Raw genomic sequence first — 19328 nt, 5'->3', positions numbered from 1 at the left:
TCAATGGACTTAACATTTTAGCAACATGAGAAAATGAGTTCAGGGGTACAATATGATATTATGAGTCATTTCTTGGTGACTACATGATTGAAGGGAAAAAATGGATGCAACTAGAGGGAGAGAGAATATGTCCGGCCGTGTGCATAGGTTGGTTAAGTTCATCCTCTTTATCATGCATTTAAATGATTTTCTCCATGTAATGCTCTTTTAGTTTTTTAGTCAAATATGAGTGATATTGCCTTCCATAAGAAGGACTTTTAACATTAGAAATGTATGTCTTCAATGAGAATGACTTCCATATGAAGTCTTTGTGCCTTTTAGGAGAAGCGTCTTAGTATTGATGTTCATATGTCTCTCATGAGAAGGGCTTTTGTAATATGTTCTTGGAAGAGTGTTGGGTATCATTTAAGATGTATGGAGATAGTAAAAAATATATATGTGTGAGATATGGTGTTTGTAAGATAGATTAGAAACATATGTGTGGGAAGTATATATGGGTAGTTTGTGAGGAATGTATTTGTAAAATATATGGAAGTATGAGATAGATAATATGAAGGTTAAATGTAGTAAAAGCCGCGGCTAGAGTTGTTTTTTGTGTTATGACATTGGTTATGTTGCTTTCTAAGAAGTGAGGTATTGCAAGAGAAATAGAGAAAAAGATGGAGATGTGTTTATGAGCAGCAAAACGATGATATTTCAAAATAATGGAGTGTGGGAAAGATGGGTAATGGATAATGGTGTGTTGTAATATGTGTGTTGTGTTATTATCTATGAAGAGAGATTTTGTAAGAGAGATGAAGAAGTCTGAAAATGTGTATGTGGCAAAAAAAAGAAGTTTAAGAATAAGGGGGTGAGAGAGGGATGGATGGTGTCCTTTTTCAATATGTGTGGTTTAGTCCTCTTTATATAGAGCCAAGTATGTAACTAGATTAGAATTCGTTAAAGGGAAATTTAGCAAATAAGAAAATGTCTTTGACAAAGTAAGTGATTTCATTAGTGGGTTTTTGTTTTTTAGCCAAAAGAAGAAAGTTTGAGACTTTAATGATGTTGTTACAGCTGTTAGTCATAGTTGTTACAGCTGGATGATGTTAACATAATCTTTATGGGATCTTTTTATCTCTTTGGGTATGACAGCAAGTTGTTGGGATTGGGCATTAATGGGTAAGTGATGTTATTTTAGGACATGTGTCAACATGCTAGAACTGTTGCAGTCTGTAAAAGCTGTTACAACTTCTGCTGGAGTTGTTGCAGCTTCTGTTGGAGCTGTTGGAGTTTCTGCAGAAGCTGTTTGCAACTTTTGCTGAAGCTGTTGTTGGTATTTTTGGCTAAGTTTCCTCTTTTGAAAAATTGTATGTTTAGTCCATATATAATTTTGGTAAGTAATAAACCAGTTGGTTGATATTTGATGAAGGTTTAGAGATATAATTATGGTCTCTCTGTATTTTAACCAAATCTTGGAGAGTAAGGAGAGCATTTAATGCTAAATATGAAATATTAATATATATTTAGCCATGTGCTTAGGATTGATTTAAATGAAAATAATAATATAATTAATATGAAATGATATAATTACATTTTTAAACTTATATTATATGATGGACATTAATTTTTATGTAAAGAATATGGAGAGTTTTATCATTTTAAGTATTATGTGATATAAAAGGTTTACTAAATGTTACCTGTTGCACACTGACCCGTCAAAGGTTAGGGAATTGGGGAAGACACGCCAAACAACATGCTTTCCTTTATCAACTTTGAACCACTAGAGTTTTACTGAACATGCTTCTTGGCCCTCCAAATCACAACTCCCAAAATTCTCTCGATGAGACTCATGAGCTTGGATCATGAGCAGAAAATGAGATGATGTGTCATGAGCTTAAACCATGGGTTTTGACGCCTTTTTATGTAAATATGGGCTCTTTTGGGCTTTAAAAAAGATTTTTCTCAAAATCCATGATAGTATTAACGTGGTGCGGGTTGCCAATGAAATGAAATTATGTGGTGTGAAAAATTTGTTCTCAACAAACTTTTTGTTATAATTTGAATGTGCTAAATGTGAGTGTTGAAAAATAAAAAATGAATTTGATGGTGAACCAAAAATTGGGCTATCTCCAATTTGTCCATAGTGTTGTCCAAGTCCAGAAAGGTTGTCCCAATACAAGAAGGTCACCCAAGTGTAAGAAGGTCATCCAGCATGGAAGCACCTGGACAACCTCTCAACACTTAGAAATTATTAGAGTAAATTTATGTTCGAGAACTTATAATTCGAACCACGTTCTACTATTCTGAAGTATGAGCAAAATCCTTAATCATGGCTCTAACTTCCCACTAAGTACTTAACTTCTGATAGCAGTTATAGAAGATAAGTCTGAACCTTCAACAGTGGCGACCCCAGGAATTTTTTCTAGGGTATTCCTCACCTCCTCCTTGCTTACCAACATCTTGCCCAAATAGGTAGCAATAAAAACAAAATGCCGCATCCTTGTCTATACTATATTCCAACCAATTTCTATTTACATACCATTCGGATCTAAATCGACGGGGCTTTCTAGAAAAATATGATACAGGGTAATCATCAACAGGTTGAAAAGGGCCTTTTGTTAAATAATATCTTCTTATTTCATCATGATTATTAGAATGATAAGATGATATCTTTTGTCGTAGCCCAGGATCTGAAGGAAGATTTTCTAAGTTAAAGTCAACACGAATTCACTTAGAAGATGAAGATGAATCTTGTACAGGAGATGAATCTTGCATACGTAGTTTTCTTATCAAATATTTGTCCATAATTCTAGCAAAAGAATAAAAAATAAACTATAGTTTCATTTGAAATATTAATAAAATTATTAATTATTATTGTTTAGTTGTTTCATTAATTTGTTTGTCTTTTATAAACTATAATTTGTTATATTATTAATTATTGTTTCATTAATTATAAAATTATAAATTGTTGTTTAGCCTAACATAATTTAATTTGTATGTCTTTTATAATGTATTGGTTAATAAAATTATTAATTATTGTTTATTAGTTGTTTTCCCCAATTAATTAGTTAATTAAATTATTGTTTAGTAGTTGCATTAGCACACATCCCATGTGCACATTACACATCCCATGTGTTGATGTGCACATTTCACTACTTTACCCAATTACTTGGCCCCATGTGCCCATCAACCCATCCACCTCACCCAACTCAACAAACAAGCCTGCCTAATGCCCCCAATCACAAGAGCCAGCTGCCAATTAGAAAATTTCACAATCACAAATCACAATAACATCACACTAAAAGACAATATCTCACCAACTAACCAACACCAACACCAACACACATTAACCAACAGATAAGAATCATAAGATAAAGCCAAATTCAAAAAGTCAAAAAATAGGCAAAATATTCATAAAGTTAAAGCTTCATTGCTTAAGCCAATCACAATTTAGATAAAGTTACTCTTAAATAATAAAGAGAGAGAGAGAGAGAGAAATACCTTGAGGGAGCACCGGAGCAGCCGAGCAGGGAGGCCTGAAGAGTGAAGGTTGAGGCTAAGGCAGTGACCGTTGAGTGATCTACGAGCGATACGCGACGTGCAAGCAATCTTCGACGAGTGATCTCTGATGAGCGACGATGTGCTCTGGACTACGACTGGATTGATCTAACTTCTAAGGGGAGGCGTTATTCTATTGCTTAGTTTTTAGGTTCGCTTTAGCTTTAATGATTTCTAATGTACTGATTTGAGGTTTCTGATTTAGTGATTTGCTTTGTATTAGAGTTTTGTTTTGTTTTTTTTTTTTTTTTTTTGAGAATCCGTGGGTTTGCTTCAGGGGGGGGGGGTGGGTTTGTGGGGTGGTGTGTTAAAAAATCATCCATTGATCTTTCTTAAAAGGATCACCAGGTAAAATACTTTTTCTGCCTATTCAAAAATATAAAAAGGCTATGAACAACAAAAAAAGTTGTATGCAATTCAAAAGCTATGAAATTAATAAAATAACAAAATAAATTACAAAATGCACATTAATATTTATAAAAATTCAAGCCAATTAACAAGCTGTAGCCCAAAATGGGATTTCATCTTTGGCAGCGGGTTCAATCAATCCCACTTGGGTGTGAGTGATCTTACATAAGCCCATATGTAAATGGCAAAGATCAAATTACATCAAAGTAACATTTTGACAATGTTACACCACTTAAATTGAATTGATATTTTTCAAATCCCACTATTGGATTACATGTTTAACATGTGCGCCAAAATTATATGGTAATCAAATAGTATTTACTATCTAATTTATAACCTCATTTTTCTTATAAGTTTAAAATAATGAGAGAGAGAGAGAGAGAGAGAGAGAGAGAGAGAGAAAGCTTGGTTAGTTAGCATATATTAACTTATATTTTGTGTACTATTTTAAAAAAAATGTTATAGATGAAATAGTAATTGGTATTTAATCATCTTGAAACTTTGTAATATTTTACAAGCATAAGTGTATAAGAAAACAGTGTAATCCAATGATGGATTTTTTTTTTTCAAAAAAAACATACAATAAAAAGTAATATGAGCTAAGCTAACACTGGGTATAACTTGAACTTAACACTCACATATACACATTCTTAATTTCCATATAGGCATTATAGATATAAATTTATAAGTATTATATTTTTTGAATTTGTATATTCACACAAACATTCTTAATTTCCATATAGGTTCTATAGACCTAGACTGATAAGTATTCTATATTTTGAATTTGTGTACATAAAAGATCAAAACAACCTGCTACCCAAATGCCCAATAAGAAGTATACAGACCAAAGAAACCTGCTGCAGTTGGGAAATTGCATGACATTGAGAAAGAGCACGCATGTACACAGTCACGACTATTTCATAAATGCTTACAAGCGTGCTCTCTCTCACTGTCAAACAATTATATGTCAAAGCTTGAAGAAATCTGCAAAAGATAAGAGAGAACATATAATAGCAATGCATCAAAAATGACTATAGACAAAATAAATCCAACTACTATGGCATTTTTACCAAGAAAATAAGGGATAGCGGAAGATATCTACTCTAAAAACAAATAGACATGTATGTTCCATGTAATCTGACTAAGTTATACTTAGCTAAAAGCCTTTAGATTGTAAAGCATCTCTACGAATTTCTATCTTGACATTAACTCCGTCTCAAATTTCATCAACTAAAACTATATTTTCTACAAAAGGCATACACCAAAAGACTTCATATTGAATCCATCCAATGAGATAGCTAGTTTAACCTACATCAAACATAAAAACTTTATTAATTCCTTGGTCTTAATCAATTTAATTTACTCTAAAGGAACTCATTTCTGTTTTAAAACACACCACAAAAACTCTAATAGGTACTCCACTATGCGCTTCCTCTAGGTCAATAAAACCCACATAAAGATCTTTATGGGCTTCTCTACATTTTCTCTATTTTTAGATTAGACATATAATAAAATAACTTCTATGATAGATTACCTTAGAATAAAATCAAAATAAATCTCCAATATTGTTATTCTCCCAAAAGTTCATAGTGTGACTCATAAGAGTAGTTGCACATTAATTTGTACAATTTTGAATATTTTCCTTATTCTTGTATATGGATATTTGAGAGTTTTTCTCCACTCACTAGACATTTTGTTATCACTTAAAGATCTTTTCATCTCATCAACCAAGCACTTCCAAACAACAATGGTTAATTCATCAGGTCCACAATTCTTCCTGTTTTCGTTGTCCTCAATGCGTCCTTTACCCAATCATCCTAATTCTTCAAACAAACTTATGATTTCTATCCCCAGTTGGGTAAAATTTGGTGTGCTCTAATCTTTTGTGTGGCTTCCATTAAACAATATATCAAAATAATTCTCCCATCTCTCTTTAATCTCTTATTCCTACTAACACACTTTGATCTTCATTTTTAATGCATTGAACACATTCAAGTCACTTGCTTTCATTCCCTTGTCTTAACAAGTCTATATTCTTTTCTACATCCTTCGTCACTAACTTGCTTTATAATCCATAATAAGCCTTAAATCTAGCCTTTTTGACAGCTTTCTTTGCTTCTTTGCCACTTCATAATATTCACAATCGAGTCACTATCTATATCTTGGTAGCTCTCTCTCTCTCTCTCTCTCTCTCATCTAACAACTACTTAAACCACCTCATTCCATCACCAAGTCTCCTTAATCAGCTGGCTACATATTTTTCATTCTCCAAGTGCTTCTTCAGCCCCCTTTTAATGCTATTCATTCATTATTTTCTTATCAACACCTTTGTCTAGACTCCCCTTGCCTTCTTTAACTAAAAATCTATAAACATTTGTTTCTCTCTCATAAAATCAACTTATAATCTTTACAATATCTACTATTAACTTTTCAAGCAAAGACCAAATCTATTTGACTAACGTATGTTCCACTTCTATTAGTAATTAAGTGTGTGAATCTCTAGTCTTCACCATTTCAAGAAATTTCCTTAACGAAACTAAAATTTATTGGAGTCTAGCACAATTTTTCTTTCTTTGTTTAGAACATCGGAAGTCTAGCTAGCTATTAATGTGGAAGCTACTACACACGAAAAGGTGCTAGTGATATTTTTCAAACATTATTAGACTTATTAAATTTTGGGTGTTCTAAATTGAAGTTTAAAGCAATGATCATTTGAGTGTTCCTTTCCACTTAGTAAACCTCTAACGCCCTAAGCCTACAAAATTTACAACCTATAGCAGTTAACTGACTCTTTTAACCCGGCTACTCTTTCAAGTTTTAACCTATTCAAACCTTGTCCAATTTACAAACTCCAAGCATCTCAATATATCCCTAAACTTATTCATATCCTAACTTACTAGGTTTTCTTTTCTCTTCCCAGAATTGGCTTTTAATGTTTCTTCCCTTTGCTCCACTTTGATAAATCTTCCCTTCAACTACTAAATTATTTAGTTTCATACATCAAGAACGGATCATTTCTAAGCCTGATGTTCTAACTATGTTATAATGCCAAACTCAAGTAAAAATCAACTTATTTTAAGTTTCAACTTCAAAGATTAAGGACTGAAATTTTGGTTTAGAGGGTCATAATCTGAACACTTCTTACTCTAGACTTTATCCCACGCTAGTATCCCATTCTCAACAACAACAAGATCCTTCTAACGCACTAAACCACAAACATGTACAAAGAAGTATCACATGCAATTAAACCCTTAAACCTTAACCAAAACCCTTGAAAATCCAAACTAGGAGTACATCTTGAACACTAAATAACCAAAACTACCAAAAATAGAATCAACCAAAAAAGACTAGACTCCATCTTAACCGAATACAAGTCTCCAACTAAAATAAATCAACATAAAAAAACCAACCACCAATTCAGTTCCAATTCATTCCATGAACCGCATAATAAACTCAAAAACAAGATAAAAAATGATGCCCATATTGAAAAAAAGAGTATACTTACCAACTCTTCAAAAATCTAAAGATTTTGCAACCAAAAAATTAAAGGATTCATTTTAAGTATACCAAAAAAAAAAAAAAAAAAAATCGGTGTTACATAATAAAGCCCAAAGAGATCTTACAGTTTGTCTTTTGTTGTGAAGAGAGAGATTAATAGACAAATCAAAGCAATTTTTTTTTCAAAAAAAAAAAAAAATCTGACCTTTTCAAGGTAAGATTCCTGGGCTAATTAACCATTGAGACATGCAAATAGCTCCTTTAATACAAATAGAAAAAACAAAAATTTTAAACCAAACCAAAATCCCCCACATCATTTTATATGGCTTCCTTGCGCTTTTTAACTCCAACATTTTTTGAAATACTGATAATAAAAATTTAAAAAAAAAAAAAAAAACCCTAACAAATTAACAAAAAAACTACCAGAAACCCAAGAAAAGAAAACTCTTTAAAGCAAATAAAGTCACAAAGACAAGGTATGATAAAACAATAGCATTAGAAAGATTTGAGAGATAAAGAAAGATTCAAATAGCATTAGAAAAATATTAGCAAAAACAACCTTATATATAACATATCCACGACCATACCAGATCTAGACCCGAATCCTCAGACGAAGTATAAAGTCAACAGTCATCCCCAAGAGAACATAAAGGGGACTTGAAGGAAGAACGAAGAAGATAGAATTATAGAAGAGTAGAAAAGGGCACCCACTTCTTTTTTTTTATTGGAAGAGGAAGAGAATACTTTCTGGTTTCTATGGAGAGAAGTTTATATTACAGACTTGTTTGGGACCAAAAAGTACAATAATGGGTTTAGTCCTTTGGAAATCTATACAGTGGTATTGTTATACTTTTCCACACACTCTACGAGGACAGAACAACGGTAAAAAAAAGGACAAAAAAAAATTATGTTCAAAAACTTTGGGAATCTCTCTTTTTATTTTTTTATTTTTTGTTGAGTTTGGGAGACTCTCTTGTACCTTAGTTTAGATGTTATACATATTGATCATTGTTTTTGTTTTGTCTTTTTTCTCTCTTTTTTTCAGAGATAGTACTTTTAATATTGACACCAATTAATTTTTTGTGTAGCCAAAAAATGAGTTTCAAATTTTTTTTTTTTTATCATTTATAAGAAACTAAAAATTTTCATTTAAATGAAAATAAAAGACAATACATCTTTTTTTTTTTTTTTTGAGAATCTAAAAGACAATACATCTTGAGCAACTATACATTTAATAATAAATGGGGTTTCCTTTATCTAAGTGACAAAATGATCCTTCTAAAAAAAAAAGTGACAAAATAGTAAATGTCACTAGCATATTGGGCTAGCATGAGCTACTTTGTTTCCGTTGCAGTGAACATGGGATATCTAAATACTTCAAATTTGCTAGAGTTGTATCCGAGACCTTGAGATGTTGTTTGAAATATTCAGTGGAGAATTTGCATTTTTGAGCAGGGAGTTAATAACCCCAAATTTAACCCCAAATTTCTTATTCTATGGCAATAGATTTTACCAGAGTTTTATCTTTCCTTTTTGGTTTTTTTTTTTTTTAAGCTTATTAAAAATTGTGTTGATATATAGAACAAAACTAATTTTATAATTTCCACTAAAAAATTAAATATGAATACAACCACGAAGTTAATTGGAAAATCTAAGATATATTACCTACAGAATTGTAGTTGAATCAAGAGTCTTTTAATTCAACTTACACATCCTAGTGTTTTTAACGAAGGCATTTAGAGTTTAAATCTCTCCTCTCCCAACTATGAAATTATCACACAAAAAAAAATACTTGAATTTTACCCATGAATTTTTTTATTTATGAATTTAATTTGTTTATATTAAAATAAGGTTATTATTATTGTTTATTTTAGTTTTTTTTTTTTTTTTTCAAAGCAACATAATTTATTGGGCAAATTTTGAGTATCAATACGATTGCAACTTGGAACCCATGTAAGCTTGTCATTAGGGTGGAGTAGGGAGAACAGGACAAAAAAAATTTAATTCTGACGATATAGTGTTGGTTTCAAGATTTTAAGTACAAATTATATTGGTTTTTAGTATAAACATGGATTGAACCTAGATCTTTTATTTAACGATAAAAGATATTTTCAATTGAGTTAACTGAAACCTACATTATTGGTTGAAAGTTGAATATGCTTATTTTATAAGTTGTCCCTGGGAACATTTGTGACAAAATTGGGACACCATGCAGCAATTAGTACCACGTGCAGCACGTGGTATTGCATGTGGCAGTTGCCAATTACTGTCTTTCACCAACCAAGGCTGTGGTTGGTGTGGCTTTGTCCTTCCTTTTGATGATGATTAGGACGTAACACGAAGGGATCAATACTAAGAGACAGAACCATATGACCCCGATGATAATATAATTGTTGCCGCGATTTATCACGTGACAAATTATGAACGTTAAAGTTGTGGTAAAATATAAATATTTGTGGTCATAATATTTTTCACAAGGAGATGATTTGATTGATCATAATTTTGAGTACTACCAGTTGTGACATTTACTTATTGTCAATTTCCGTGTGGTCTAGACTTCTATTGTCATGATATTTTATCTCTTTCCATATTTAGTCTACTACTGATGTAAGAGTGATGAAGGTGCCAATTAGCTATGAGCCATGCAAGAGCACTTTTGACATGACATCGGCTATCAGTTTTGGTGATTGGTATCTCTTTCGTAGGCCATACCCAGTACATTACTGCATATGGCTGGCAATTTCAAGAGCATTTTACAATTTTACATACCATTATTGCTAGTCATATGACAAAAATCACACCGCATTCCAATGATTCTTAACCAGTATATTATTATTTTCTGATAAATACAATCAAATTTTAGTATATTGACAAAAAAATTTGTTAAGTTAACTGAAATTTACAAAGTTTGGTTACAAAATTATTTGTAACTAGGGATGATAATTAGTCGAGTTTGGTAGATTTTGTGTTGAGTCATAAATGAGTTGAGTATATAATTACCAAATTAATCATTTTGAATAAAAATTAAATACCCATTAGTCACCTAATCCATTTAATTCCCATTTAATCCATTTATTAAATTCACACATACTCTTCTTTAAAAATAAAGACTTATTTAAATTATCTAAAGCTAAAGTGTTAACACACCAAATTAATTTTATAATAAATAAAAAAACACAAAATTAAAACATGGCATCATATTTATATAAAATGAAAATTCATAAAATTGTTTCAAATTGCATTAGTTTTGAGTTTGAAAAAAAAGAGAAGAAAAAAAAATGAAAAAATTTCTTTTCTTTTTAGGCTTTCTCAAAAACCAAGTAAAGCCCAAAGCCAATAAAATCATTCATTGATTTACTCTCGCAATCACAACAAAATCAATCATCAACAAACACATTGAAAAAGTTTCATCTAATTTCTTATGGTTTCTCAAGAACCAAACAGGAGAGTGAGAGATTAAGAGAGCTAGGAAAGAGAGACCGATTTCATGAAGGAGAAGAGAAGGGGAGGAGAAGAGTACTCAATAGATGAACAATGAGAGAGAGAGATCGATACCATCGCTGTTGGAAAAGGTGGAGGTGCCAAATAAAAGAAGAAAAAAATGTCGGATAGGAAACTTAAACCAATTACTTTCCTACTTGATATTTCAGTACTATCGATATACTACACATTTATCTCAAATAAATGTGTTTCTCCAAAAAAAAAAAAAACTCAAATAAATGTGAATCTCATCTACCGGACCTACATTAGGGTTCACTTTTATGTGAGAGAATCTGTAGTACATTGAGTGTACTGAATAATTTTACCTAAATTTGGGATAACCAGATAAGTGTTTCTATTTAAGCTTTTACCAAATGACCTAAAATATATAATTTTTTTCCCACTTGAGGTTTGTGTTCATGAATCAAAGTTTTAATTTATGTAATTATTTGAAAATATAATAAATATGAATGTTTTTTTTTCTCCCCTCAAGCCAACCAACATAAAATGCATTTTAAGTCATTTTGAAGGTCAGAATTGAATACACACACAAAAACCAGTCTTGCAGAATATAAGTCATTTTTCAAGAAACATTCTCTATGGAAACAAATTGAATGGGTGGAATTGAGATATTTTAAAGAGCAAAAATTTTCAACTAAAATAAAAAATCAACTATTGTTTTATCTTTAAAAACATTAAGTAGATTATCTACCGATCATTAAGTAGATCCACTGAACCAATGAAATAGAATGCGTTTGTTTCATCTTGTGATCTTGTAGATGTGTAGACCCATCAGATATTGAATGTCGTCTTCTAATATTACCTACCTTTAAATATCGAGTTTTCATTAATTTCGCATAACATTTTAAAAAATAAAATAAAATAAAATCTCATTTCATCATCAGAAAAGATCTTTTGCATTACCAAAACAAAAAGAAAAATTAGTTAAAAAAAAAAATATATATATATATATATATAAATTGCTCTTGTGATTTAGTGATGGGATCAAAATCCTTTGTCTCAACAACCATGCTCCACTTTATCCCACGAAGCTGAGATTGAGAGTGAACCACATCTCTTTTTATATTTTTTTGATAATTCGATAAATGCAACGAGAGAGGAGGGAGTTAAACTTGAATATCATGGCAACATTAGAAAATGCTAATTAGTTGAGTTACAAAGCTTTTGGTCACATGTTTTAGTTGAGTTTAACGATGTCAATTTGATGTACCTTCTGATTTTTTCTCATTAAAATCCCCATGACAAAATTATAAAGATTTTGATAAAGACATAAATGAGAAATGTTTAATATCTCATTGTCTTTATACGTGTGTTTGTGTGCTTGCGTTTTTTTCTAAAATTTTGATTTGTACTTAAAAGAAATTTAGCCAAATTTCTATCAATTTGTATCTGGTTGGCCCTTCTGCCTTCTAAGTTTTTTTTTTTTTTTTTTTTGGGGTGGGGATGGTGGGGGTGGGGGGGTGGTGGGGGGGATATTTGTTCAATAATTGTTTTTTGGTAGGTAACAAAGAGATCAATGGTTCGAAATGTGCTAATCTTACACTTGACAGATTGACAGTCTTTCCCTTGCATCCACCACACAAACTTAATTACAAGTCTGCTCAATTGATCACGCATTTTGGGTTGGCAAAGTATTTACATTTGATGACCAAATATACTTTTTTCTGTCAAGAAAATTAATGGCAAAACTTTGTTTGATAGGACTATAAATTACATACCCAAAAAAGGACTAGAAATTAGATTGCATTTAATTCCTAGAATCCCAATTTCTAATGCATTTGGCATGTAAAGTAAAGCATTTGTTTTCCGTCGTGTTTATCTTTGGTCAGAATTTGTGGTAATCCAAAAAATGGAATATTTGTCATGCCCCCAACATATATCATTAACTTTGTGATGATCATGAGATTGCTAATAAGTTGTCCCTAACACAAATTGAAATGGCACCCCCTCTTATATAGGCTAAGTAATAAATTGTAATCAGCCATTCTTATCTGTTATTCTAGAATTGCAAATTCACCTGAGTGTTTCCAAAAATGCCTCACCCCGTCATGTACATGTGATTGATTTATTTTTGTCTAATGCTTGTGGGTATAAATATGCATAGGGAAAATGTGTGTTTGCAGATCTCAATATTAATGTTTCTTCTCCATGATCAGTACTCATGTTGCCGCACCCAACAGTCACATTTTCCTCCCAACTTTGTTCCTTTCATTAAAGTATGAGAAAGATTTTTGAGGAGACATGGAGACTACTCAATCGGATCAATGATTTACCAGAAGATTTTGGCATTTTGCATAGAATTATTAATAACATCGAATGGCAAGTGCTTATTGCCCTATAAATTTTAGTGTCTTGTGTATCTTTATTATCTGAATTTTTCTTATTAGCCCTTCACTCACTACAAGAGGGGTTGACATGTTCCATCTGTGATTTTCTTTAAAATAATTGGAGAAGTGTTCTTCTATGTTACTTTTAGGTTATGGTACCCACCATGATTATAGCATTTAGATTATTTCAAGTATATTATTATTTTTTTTCTTCCCTATGTCAAAATTTGCTTTGTTTGTATAAGTGCTCTGTGTCATATATTGCTCATGATTGTTTTAAAGCTTTATTAAAAAAAATTAGGTAGTGTAATAGTTTAAAAGCCAACATAAAATTTAATTTCTTTATTTTATTATGAATGGATTATTTACATATACAAGTTTGTTGTTATAATTAAGAACACCAAATACCAATTATTAAAATTTCGGTAGATGATTTTCTTTTCAGGAATCAGACAAATTGGGATGGCTGCCACTGCAGATGCATACACTTGCTCCTCATGCTTGTGGCATCATGGAGCAAGATGCCTGCTTGGATTGGTATGTTCAATCTACTTCTTTCTATGCTGCTATTTTTGCATTGCTTAAGATTTAAATTTGAAAAATGTATGCATCTTCTGTAATTTTGCAACAAGTTAATACTTCTTCATTGAATCCTATGATTTTAGTTTTATTAATGTTCATAACTCTTCCAAAATCTGTTATAGAAGCCTCTATGGAATTAGGAAATATTGTGCGGCAGCTTTAGTTCTTTGCAGTAAAAATGCAGAACATAAAAATGTAGAAATTGTAGCAGATACGATCATACAAATTCATTATTGTGACTGGAATCATTTGCAATCAATGCTTTAATTTTTCCAATCTGTATTTTGGGTAAACAGTTCCATTTTTTTGTTAATGGACCATTTTCCTAACAGAGAAAATAATAATTTCAATTTCTATCTATGAGTTTGAGAGAGAACTGAAAATAGAACCAAATGGGTTGATATTGCTTTCGTATAATCCATAATTTTCTTTATCAGCATTTGGGAATTATTTAATTCTCATAATTCAGCATGTTGATATATATATATATATATATATATGGGTGTGTGTGTGTTTAATATTTTCCTTTGGGGATTAATCAACTATGGGATATATGTTCCTCTAAAACAGCTAGGGCTTATTGAAGATTTTGAAGGCGTGATAAGCTCAGAAACATGTGGAAGGAGGGATCATATGTTGCCTTGAACTTGAAAGATTGGTGGAAGGAAGGATCAAGTAGTTTCATAACTCCAAAAAACACAAAGGAGGAAAGATCTAATGTCACAGAAGGCAATGAAAACCTCAATCTTGCAACCATGTAATATTGTAAAAATGTATCAACCTCACAAATCCAGCATGACTATGAAGAAAGTATCCCCAAAACATGTTTTTCATGTGTTTGAGCCATCATTATGGTTAAAAAATCTATTTATTTAGTGATGTATGGAAGATTGGAATACAAAGTTTGTATCATCCAATGTGTTTCTCCAAATATATTAGTATGTACCATCTAATGTATCTCTCCAAATATATCAGTCTACTAGCTTTTTCACGTGTAATATATGTGAATTTTTTTTTTTTTTTCATTTGATGAGACCAATTTTTTTTCATGTGGTAATATAATTTGTAATTGTACTGTTATATAGGTTACTCTCTCTCTCTCCAAGGCGGGCAATTTTTTGTTTGGAGATTATTGTATTTATGTAACGTGTGTTAATGATTGCATTGAAAATTCTTCTCATTCGTCTATGAGTTTGAGCCTCCTTGTGGTATATATATCTTAAGTTTTTTTTTTATCTTCGCGCCTTGGATCTCCATCACCTTGGCAGGGTTGGTGTAACTTGTAAGGCAAATTAGATTTTGATTGTATTAGTTAAACCCAGAAGTGGCAAACCAATATATTCAATTGCTCAATTGGTGACTTTGCAAGTTTGGAACAAATACAAAAGAGTTGAAGTATTCAAAATATTTGTTTGCTTTGCATTGAAGATTTCAAATTTCAAATATCAACTCAAGGACAAATTTTTTATTTTATTTTTTCCGGTATAGGGCTATGATGTAGAACATAATCTGCAATTTAATTTTTGTTATTTATTAATTTTGGCGTTTTCATGTAATTTTTAGAATTTTAGGTTTGAGGTTATTAATTTCTTGATTTTAGGTGCATTTAATGTTTTTCTAATCAGAGTAGAATCCTATTGTGGTAGGGTATCAATTATGATCCGTTTTAGAATATTTTTACTTGCTAATCAAGTTTTAGCAAGCCTTCCAAAATATTTAAATGAAAATTATGCTTGCTATCCAATTTAATAAAATTAGAGCTTTCTCTATTATTTTCTGGTAGATTCTAGTTTCTCTCCTAGTGGTTTCAAGGGTTTTTTTTTTTTTTTTTTTTTTTAAAGTAAAAGTGCTCTACTTCTTTTGGCATTCTGCGGGCATCAATTTCACTTGGTGTGTTACAGCCTTCGTAATGATCATGGCATCTAAACCCTATGATAGTCATCTAGAATTTTTGAAAATGTGGAGGAAAAAAAAATGCTTTAAATTTTGTACTTTGTGTTTGGATTAGCACTTGTAATCGAGTAATTGATCTATTTAAGATTTCATACAGATTCTGCACACTTTCACTGCAAATTAGAATTAAGTATGTAACTGTAGACTAATGGTTCCTTTGGGGTCATAGAGCCCAGTGATATACATCTGCCTTTTGTACTGGGCCTGAGGCCCAGGCCCGAGCCCATAATTGCATATGAAGAAGGCAGTGGTGATCATGACAACTAGGGAAACTGTGCCGAGGACAACTCTATCCTCTACTAACCAAAGCCGAGGTAGAAGAAAAGTGATTTATCAGCAAAGACAATCTTCCAAAGCACTCCAAGGAAAAAGATCAGTACAACAAGTAAGCACACTGTAGCTTGGGGGTAGAGCAATTTCAGGAAAGCCTGCTCCCTCCACATTAAATGCTCCACAACTAACCTTCTTGCCGCAAATGTGGAAATAATACCTGAGTAGTGACTTTTCAGACTCACAGCTACTATCTGAAAGCTTTGAGAGGAGGTTGATGTGACAAAGTCCAGCAATAGCAGATCTGACCTGCACGTGTATGGTAGAGATAAAGGAGGAAAGTAGTATATAAGAAAGAAGGAGCTCTGAGAAAAGGGATCCGGGATTTTACCAGAGAAAACACTGTAGCAATCTGAACTAACTTTGTAACCATTATCACTATCGCTCAAGAAATAATAAGTTGAAACTCCTCAGACTAGTGTCGAGGACTGAATTGCTTGCCAAAGTCCATATTCGTTTTACTTATTCATTCTTTAAATCATCTTCAGTTGTTGTTACACTCATCAAAACCCAGTTCTTTTACCAATTTTCTACAAATTTATTGTATTGGACTTGTTGGGCTTGAGTTTACTTATCTCTTAGGAACAATGCTTAAACCCAACCCCTACAATTCCTAGAATGATACAAAATATAAGTTCAGCATTATGCAATTATCTAACAAAATTTATGACTATATATGGATTTTTTTGTTATTAAATCAATAAAGTGAATGACATATTTAAGTGCAGTTTTAATGTTTCTTTACACTTAGTTTGTTTTAAAATAATATTTTTTGTCATTTTTAGTGCATATTTCCATGATCAACATGTCCATTATTTGATATTTTTATGTCATTCGAAGCAGTGAATATCAAAATGACTTGGGAGTGGTCACACCATCTTTAAGGCATGATGATAATCACATAAAGTTAAGTTCTATAGTACTAAATAAAAGTATATAGCTAATGAGTTTCAATTAGCTCAACGGATCTTTAAGGCATGACGATAATCACATAAAGTAAGTTCTATAGTACTTAATAAAAGCATATAGCTAATGCGTTTCAGTTAGCTAAACGGGTAAAATCTCTGTGTGGGTTCTTTTTTGAATAGTACCCAAGTTCAAGTAGAAATAAGGATCCTGGGCCCTTTACTTGTTGTTTGGTGGATTGGGCTTGGTTTACCGTAGCTAAATGGGGCTGATTATGAACCAAGTTATGCGCAAGTCACATAAAACTCCTCAACGCAAAAATGTGATTCCTCCTAAGCAATAAAATACAATTATAAGTGTTTTAGTGTCATAAAATGACCCTTTACTCTTACGAAATAAGTAAAATAATTATTCATAATATTTTACAATAAGAAAGATGTTGAAATAGAATATTTAAGGCTTATCTTTTATTGTGTGAACATTTAAAAGAGTTCCTTCACTTAGTTCCTTGAGCGTGATGTCGTGGTAACTCGAACAAGATGTCGTGGTTCCCAAGGGTACTAGGCTTGTAAGAATCCAGAATGCTAATTCTCTGAACTATATGATCTTTCTCCAAACTTATTATGCAATGGAGTTTCATCCTTTCCCTTTACCTCTATAGGTCCTGTACAAGAACACACTATACAATACACATATCTTCAAATAATTGTTAGTTTCTTAGATTAGAATATACATTTTAATACAGATACATATATGTAAATGAATTTCATGAGAATGAGCCAGCTACGAGGACCTTGGCCCCAATTTTCACAGACTTAGTGCTTTTGCACAAAACTTATGGGATTTGGAACTTAAGTCCACGTAGCTTTGTTTGGGCATCGCCTTTCAAGATAGTTAAGTGAGGAGGATTTTGTGGAAGAGATTGATATCTAATGTGTGGATGTTTTGACACATGTTTCTTTGGAGGCTAAATGATATTTTGAATGATTTCAAGGATATGGGATGAATTCCTCCACCTTGACTCTTTTATTTTGTTCATTTTTCTCTCCCTTGCTAGGCTATTAAAGCTCTAATTTGAACCTTTGAACTCTCCCTTTTTCCCTCCATCTGAATCCTTCTTTTTCTTTTTCTTTTTTGCTATGCCTTAGTATTCCTTTTATAATGGACATAGTCTAGTATCCCGGGCGAGGACGTCCTTGGTCTGCTAGGTAAAACCATGTCCTTTGGAACCTAAAAAGATGCATTAGGTAGAGGTTTAGTTTATTTAGGCAATTATAACTCAAAAAGGGCATTTGACTTCAGCTTTAAATGAAAGACTCCTTCTTAGAAAGTCAAATGAGTGGGTGAGCTGCTCGATGCAATGGATGGCATCTTTGGTTGAAAGTGACAATTGAGAGGAAATTGTGAGGAGGTGTCATGCACATAGGGGAATTGAGTTTTTCCATTAATTCATGCATTCCAAGCAAATATATAAACTAAGGGAAATCTTTGGAACCCTCTTTTCACCAAAAATCACTCCCCTACTAACCAAACCACTTCTTCCTTACTATCCACTCGAGATTTTACGGGTTTGGACCATGGGTTACAAAGATAATACCTGGTTTTGCTGGATTTTTAATGGCTTTTTTTTTTGCTGGAAATCTGAACATACACCTTGGCTTTCCTATATATCAACCAAAGTCCTCGTCTCAAGGTTTCAAAAGGACACATCAAGATCAAGGTCCTAGGGCCTTGATGTTCATCCTGTTGCATATCCTCTGGCCTAACCAAGTCTAGGTCCTCTTCTTCTTCTTTTTTATTATTATTATTTCTTTCTTTTTTCTTCTTTTTGAAACTTTGGGCCTTCATGGTCCTTCTTAACTTCATGAATTAGACTTTCTTTTGTTAAGGCCCATGGTCTTTCCTTACTTTTCAAGAAATGAGCTTTCTTATAAAATTTTGGTCCTCAAAGTCTCTTGTGGTTAAATAAAAAATCTATAATTTAATTCCTACCTATATCAAAAATCAATTTGTGTCTTGGTTTTCTCTCTACAGTAGGTAGAGACTCACAAGGCTCAATCATGATGGTCAACACCGGTAGGATCCCATGTAACTCAGCAGCTGCTCTTTTGGCAATGACTACTGCATTTCACAACGGCTGTAAAAGCTAGCTTAGTTTGAAGGCAGTGCAAAAACAGTGATAGACTCCATTAATAATCCAGATTAGGATGAGATTTCCATCTTTTCTCTGCTCTTATCTTACTCTTTTAGCCCCAAGTCCCTTAATGGGCTGGCTCACAACTC

Source organism: Quercus suber, unplaced genomic scaffold (assembly GCF_002906115.3).
Source record: "Quercus suber isolate HL8 unplaced genomic scaffold, Cork oak 2.0 scaffold_180, whole genome shotgun sequence".
In the NCBI taxonomy this organism is placed as follows: Eukaryota; Viridiplantae; Streptophyta; class Magnoliopsida; order Fagales; family Fagaceae; genus Quercus; species Quercus suber.
This window is presented reverse-complemented; position numbering follows the sequence as displayed.